Genomic DNA, 7,414 nt, shown 5'->3' with positions numbered 1-7,414 from the left:
ATGTATTTTCACTATTGCTGTAGATGAACATCTACATAAGACTGTTAAATTGATTGTTGTTTTATATCTAACAACTTTAATAACACTTATTTTTATTGTTATAATATTTTATAAATTTTAATGAATATGACAAAAAAGATATTGCAGGTATTGAGAGGGGTCTATGGGAGGAGCGGTGGTACAAAAGGGGAACAAGAATGTGATTCAATTATATTTAATTAAAATATGTTTTTAAATGTCAACAAATTCAGATAAATTGAAATCATGTAACTTTTCTCATCATAATGCAATAAAAGTTAAAAAAACAAAACAAAAAAGAATATGTAGATCCATGTTGCTGCATGCCACAAGTGGCTGACCTGCGCTGCACAGCAGGGACACTTCCTTTTGACACAGTATTTGAAAGTCTTACTATTCCAGCCTTACCTGGTTCCACACTTATGATATCATGTACTTCAAGAGTTCCTACTGAGACCATGGATGGTACGGATGGAGACCATGTGCCCCTGGCTTCCCAGAACCATCCACATCCCAGCTTCCAGCTTCTTGGCCCTTGCTTTGAAACTGAGGACAAATGAAATTTGCAGGTCCATCTAGGAAATTACCTCAACAGCCAGGTCATTTCCTCAGCGCCATTTACATTTCTAAAGGACGGAGAAGCTGAGTTACATTTTCTCCCCATATTCCCTGGGCTGCTGGTAAATCATTCTCACTCACAGAAATGAATGGCGAATGATGTGGCACAGTACAAGCTCTTGATGCTCCAGCTCTCCCTTCATGCTAAATGACCGACCAAGGTTTCTCTGACTATGGCTCTTTCTTCCAGGCTGGCAGGTCAGAGCTCTGTAGCTCATCTCTGCCACTTGAGACCAGGCACATTGGTTTTTCAATCTCATGATGCTGGGCTGCACATCAGACTGACACTGATTCCAGGTCAATCCTTCATCTGTTCAATGATGCAAGCACATTTTTTTTACAGAACTTTTTACTTATGCTAGGATGGGCACAGAGTGGGCAAGGCACATGTACTATTCTGGAGGGGGCAGGGCATCACTCTAGTTCCAAGATAAAAGGATAATGACTAAGATCTGCTTCCTTCACATCCGTAAAGAATATCAGCCAAGGGTGATAGCTCATGCCTATAATCCAGCACTCGGAGACTGGGAAAGGAGGACAACAAGTCCAAGGCCAACCTTGGCTATTATATTAGTCAGGGTCCTCTAGAGTCACAGAACCTATGGTAGTCTCTATGTAGTAAAGGAATTTATTGATGACTTACAGTCTGTAGTCCAACTCCCACCAATCAACTCCCAACAATGGTCGGCAGCAGCTGTGAATGGAAGTCCAAGGATCCAGCAGTTGCTCAGTCCCACAAGGCAAGCAGGAGAAGCAGAGCGAGCCTTCCTTCTTCCAATGTCCTTATATAGGTCTCCAGCAAAAGGTGTGGCCCAGATTAAAGGTGTGTGCCACCACACCTTTAATCCCAGATGACCTTGCTTGAACTCGTAGATCTTTCAGTCTTAATCTTCTAGGATTCAAAGCCACTATGCCACCGCACCTTTAATCCCAGATGATCTTGAACTCATAGGTCTTCCTATCTTAATCTTCTGGGATTCGTAGCCACTATGCCTCAAGATCTCCATGCCAAGATTCAGGTTGGAAACTTGTATCTCTCAGCCTCCAGGTTAGGGCCACAGGTGAGCCTTCTAATTCTGGATTGTAGTTCATTTCAGATATAGTCAAGTTGACAACCAGGAATAGCCACTACAGCTATATAGCAAGCTATGCCTCAATAAAATATGCAGACCATCCATATGCATATATTATACATACCTACATACACCGCATCTCTGTGTGCATCCTATACACATCTTACACATGTGTGCGAGTGTTTTCTACAGTTGCTTAATTATGAGCTGGGTGTTGCTGACTTTAAATATTTTCATAAGTTAATTCATTCACTTCTCACAATGTTGTCATAAGAGGCAAACTTCGGCAATTAGCCTCCTTTTATGGACGAGGAAATTGGAGTACAGACAGTTAAGCAGTGTGCTCATGTTCTAATAAACTGCAGTGTAAAGATCTGAATCAGGCAGAATATACTCCAATTACTAACCGTTATGCTACAACTGCAAATAGGCTCACAGTAAAATCCTTCCCAGAAAGGAAGCTTCATAGAAGCCTTGCGGGGCAAGCAGAAAGACTTTGTCTTCTTGCTTTTTGAGATTCTATGGTCCAAGCCTAAGACCTTAGACACATTAGGAAACTATTCGATCACTGAAGTATATCCCCAACCTGGGCAGAAACCCTTTGAATTAATCCTTCGAGTCAGGGTTCTGTAGACTACTCACACACAAAGACAAATAACATGGTTTGGTTGGAACAAAGATGCACTTGTCGTCTGCTTGAAGAAGGGACACACTCTACAGGGAGTGTGAAATCCGGTTGGTAGAGGGCACAGGTGCGCAGATACTGCCTGGTAGAAATGGCGTCATTTGCTCCCCATTCCCTTACTGTGACCAGGTTCAGTGCTCTGGCTGGCCCACTCATCTTGGTGGTAAGGGACATGGGCTCTGGGATCCCAGGAGGATGACTCGCTTCGCCTAAGGATGCTGGAACCTGAGCAGCATCCCCTCCATGGGAAGTCACTTTTATACCCATGGCCCAACATAAAGGCTCTGAGTCCCCTATTTTCATTGTCTACTGTTAGAAAATAAAGCACCTAAAAGTTGGCTGGGAGACTCTAAAGCCAAGGTGTCTGGAGGTAGGCTATGAAGACCCCTTTACCCACACATCCGGAGTATATACTATATGTGAGTGAAAACTTCAGTCAGCCCGCTGATTGCAACACCTGTATGAAGCCACCCCTTTTGACTGCCTGTGCTTCCTCACAGTATGCTGGTCAGGTTCCAAGAATCACCATCCTAGGAGAACCAGACAGAAGCTCTGTTGCCTTTGATGGCCTCATCTCTGAAGTCAAGTAGAACGATTTATAGTCTAGTCAGAGTCAAGAGAAGGAAAACAGATCATCTCAACTGGAATTCTAAATGGCAAGGCTGCATAGGAGACACTACTGTGGCTGTCTCGTGGAGTTTCATATTCAGCATTCATATTCAGCACTTGCCACAGCAACCAGCCATCTTGCTAGAGAGCTTGAGATGTATGTTAGCTCAGAGAACAGGAATGATCTTAGGCCGACCACATTTCTGAATCATTTAACTATAGAATCTAGTTCCTATGAGATTTTTTTTTAGATTTATTTATTTTATGTATAAGAGTACAGAGTACACCATTGCTCTCTTCAGACACACCAGAATTGGGCATCAGATCCCATTACAGATGGTTGTGAGTCACCATGTGGTTGCTAGGAACTGAACTCAGGACCTCTGGAAGAGCAGTCAGTGCTCCTAACTGCTGAACCATCTCTCCAGTCCCCTATGAGATTTCTAAAGGGAGGAAAAGTATTCCCTGAGCCTACTCTTTTAAACATATTTTTATATTTTGAATATTTCATACAATATATTGTGATCATATTCTTTCCCCTCCCCAACTCCTCCCAGATCCTCACACACACAGCCAACATCAAGTTGTTCTCTCTTAAAAAAATAAACACATACACACACACACACACACACACACACACACACACACATATGCACACATGCATTTTTGTATTGCCATGAGGCCTGCCCTGGAGTGTGGTAGAGATTTATAGTGTCTTTCCATTGAAGAAAACTGATTTTCCCTCTCTCAGAAGTTATCAATTGCAAATAGGTTTTTGGTTACTGATAGGTCTCTGTACTCACTTCCCCTTCTCCATGCTAGGATTTTGTCTGGCTTGTGCTTGCAAAGGTTTTACACATGCTATCACAGCGTCTGTGAGTTTATACATATGTCAACCCTATTGTATCCAGAAAATACTGTCAGCCGCCACCTCTGGCTCTGACAACCTTCCTGCCCTCTCCTCTGCCCAGACCTCCTAGCCTTGAGGGGAGGGGTATGGTAGACACTGTCCATTAGGCCTGAGTGCTCCAAAGTCTCTCACTGTTTGCACATTGTCTGATTGTGAGTCTCTGTTAACTACCATCTACTGCAAGAAGCAGTTTCTCTGAGGAGGGTTGACCTATGGGTACAATGCTATGTCTTTAGGGGTTGTTTTATTGATACGTTCATTTAGTAGGATAATAGTAGTAGGCATGTCCCTAGCCTCCTATCCAAGACTACTTTTTAAAAAGAGTAATCCAAAGATTATTTAGACACTCTGTGATCTCAGGACATGTAGTGGCACACAGTGGCAATTACAACACTGGAGGAGCTGAGGCAGGACAGTGAGTTGGAAGGCAGGCTGAGCTATGGAATAAGTCCCTCACTCCAAAGGAAAAATAAATAAATTAATAACTGGCCTCACGAAAAATTGTTTCCCACATTCTTCCCCAATTCTGCCAGTTTTGCTCACTTCCTGGGATCGTCCCAAAGCTGAGTCCCTGGTTCAGTTCAAACTCACTGTCCTTGGAGACGCCATGTTGGATGGCCCAGGTGAAGCTATGTATGCCTCAGGGAATGCTTTGCTGTTCTTTGCCTGTGATCCCAACACCTGTTGACTGTTTCTTTCTAGGTTTCAGGCCCACTTCACACCCTCAGCATGATGAGAACGATCAGAACACAGGCCCTGTTTCTGTTCTCTGGCACATAGCCTGGTGTCTGGCACATAAATCCATTCATATGTCCATTAAATCGTCAGGGAGCGAGTAAGGAGGGTGTGGTGCCAAGTGCAGAAACTTGTTTATTTCTTGTTTGCAAGGCCCCAAGTAAGGAGAATAGAGAGATTTACACAGATCTTAGAAAATGTAAAGATTCTCTCTATCATCTCTGCCTCTTGGATATTTTCTTAACTTTTATTTTTTAGAAAGATAATAATAACATAGAGAATAGTCTATGTCCAGGACTTTGCAAAAATCTAGAAAATAAATGACTACTTTTAAAGTACTCTCCACAGGATTTCAAGAAATTCAATACGTTTTATTGTAAAGTCACTCGTGAAATTACTTTTTTGTCATAATTAAGCTAAAAATGTACAACGAGAATATATTATAAAACATAGCATACAATATTATGTTTATACTTTATTATATATTTACTGTTGTATATAAATATATGACATAATATTTATTTAAAATACAAATTATTTTATGACTTTTATATAAGGTATGTTTATAATCTATTTATTATATTTATACAAAACATAAACTATTTATAACACTAGTTTATAACCTTTATAATTACAATCTTTTCATGATTATAAACTTTATATAAATATATTTATAAAATTTATATAAAGTATAAAGATATATTATAAGAAATGTAATAGTACCTTAAAATGTTTGATCTTTCTTTTACATATTTGAGTTTTGAAAAATTCATTTTTGTGGGAGAAAAACATCTACAATGTACATCAAAATGACACAGAAGTGTACTGCCAAGAAAATAAAAATATAAAAACCACTGAAATGGCTTCAATGAATGAAATGAAGGCCATCGGTTAGAAAAGGAATCAAGCAAAAATAAAGTGAAAAATCAAAAAAAATGCAATTCTATCTTCATATACTTTATTTCCACATTCTTGTTCTGTGAACAATGGAGTCAGAACCATACGGCTTCTGAGGGACACATGAAATGAAGGCACGCTTTCCCATCTAAGATTGTTAGGATCACACTTGCAAAGGAAAGGGGACTTGGTTGACATATAATGCTGGTGTCTTGGCTTCCCATATTGATCTCACCACACACTCACTGGCTTCCTGCAGGGGGACTGACTTAGGCTCTGTTGGACTTTACCTAGCACCTATCCTTTTTTCATGGGACTTAAATTATACTCACCTCACACAAAAAAAGAGAGGTCTGGTAAGAATCTGTTCAAAAACCGGGTGCTTAATTTATATGAGACGGTGTCTAGACATTTATTTTCTGGAAATATTTAACTTGGATAAAACATGTGGCCCCCAAGATGAATGCAGGATTGAAATATTTTACTTGAAAATTTGTTCAAGGAAATGTCTGGTTGGGTGCAATGAGCTTAAACATCAAAATATTTTCCTAGGATGGAAAGGTCATCCGGTGCCTGTGACCTGGACGGCCATCACATCTGAAAACCTCTGGCTTCCTAAGCACCCATTGCCTTTGTGATAACTACATTTCTGCAGCTATAGACACATTAATCTAAGTCTGTATGCAATGACTTTAGCTCAGATGGTTCCTGGGGTAGAAAGACTGAAGATGGGAATTCTGAAGATTACATGTGACTTGACTTCAAAAGGAAAGTTTTGTCCTTCTCTTTGGAAGTCAGAGGAGAGGGCCATTTTTCTATAAAGAACCAAATAAATAATTTAGGCTTTGTTGTCCATACCACATGTTACAACTAATGAACTTGGAGATGATGCTATGGTTGTGGCTTAAGACAGTACAAGTGGATATGGCTATGTTTGAATAACCTGTTCACAAGAACAGATGTTGGCCAACATATCTCAGACCAGTAGCTTTTGAACTGCTTTGACTGTGACACACAATAAGGCCAGGCAGTGGTGGCTCATGCCTTCAATCCCAGCACTTGGGAGGCAGAGACAGGCTGATTTCTGAGTTCGAGACCAGCCTAGTCTACAGAGTGAGTTCCAGGACAGCCAGGGCTACACAGAGAAACCCTGTCTCGAAAAACCAAAGAGAGAAGGGGGGAGAGAGGGAGAGAGAGAGGTGAATTGTCCACCTTCACCCAGAACAAACACATCTATGTATCACTGTAGGATCATGTAACCTAGTATTTTCTCTTCTACCCAATTTGAGTCTAAGTCACTTTTAAATGCTGACGACCACCCTCTGAACTGATTTCAAGGCCTATGGATAGGTTACAACCTCCAGTACAGGGAACACAATGAAGCTAGCTCTATGCTTGTGTGTAAAGTGACTAGCAGGCAAACAGTTGAAAGCAGACAAAGAGTCGCTGTTCCTCTGCTAATGAATGGGGATGCTTGCCCTGAGCCCCCAGCCTCTGCTGCCTGCTTGGGTTTTCACATCACTGGGATCTGATAAAGTTGTGGCCCAGTAACTACAGTGAACAAGCATGGCTGAGAATGAGTGGGAAGGTCTGGGGGAGGGCTGGGGTGCAGGAAGCTAGATGCTTATCCTTTTCAAAGAAATGGGGAAACCAAATCTGTTCTCTTTGGAAGTAGAGCTGTAAGAAACTTTTCTTTAAATGGAGCTCCTGTGGGCAAGAAAACAATGGGGAAGAATCTGGAAGATGCATTGAGTGGAGAGAGAAATCTCTCTCCCTCTCCCTCCCCCTCCCCCTCCCCCTCCCCTTCCCCTTTCCCTCTTCGTCTCCCTCTCCCTCCCCCTCCCGTCCCCTTCCCTGTCCCTTTCCCCG

This window comes from Mastomys coucha, unplaced genomic scaffold (genome assembly GCF_008632895.1).
Source record: "Mastomys coucha isolate ucsf_1 unplaced genomic scaffold, UCSF_Mcou_1 pScaffold18, whole genome shotgun sequence".
NCBI classification, from domain to species: Eukaryota; Metazoa; Chordata; class Mammalia; order Rodentia; family Muridae; genus Mastomys; species Mastomys coucha.
Note: the sequence above shows the minus strand (reverse complement) of the source record.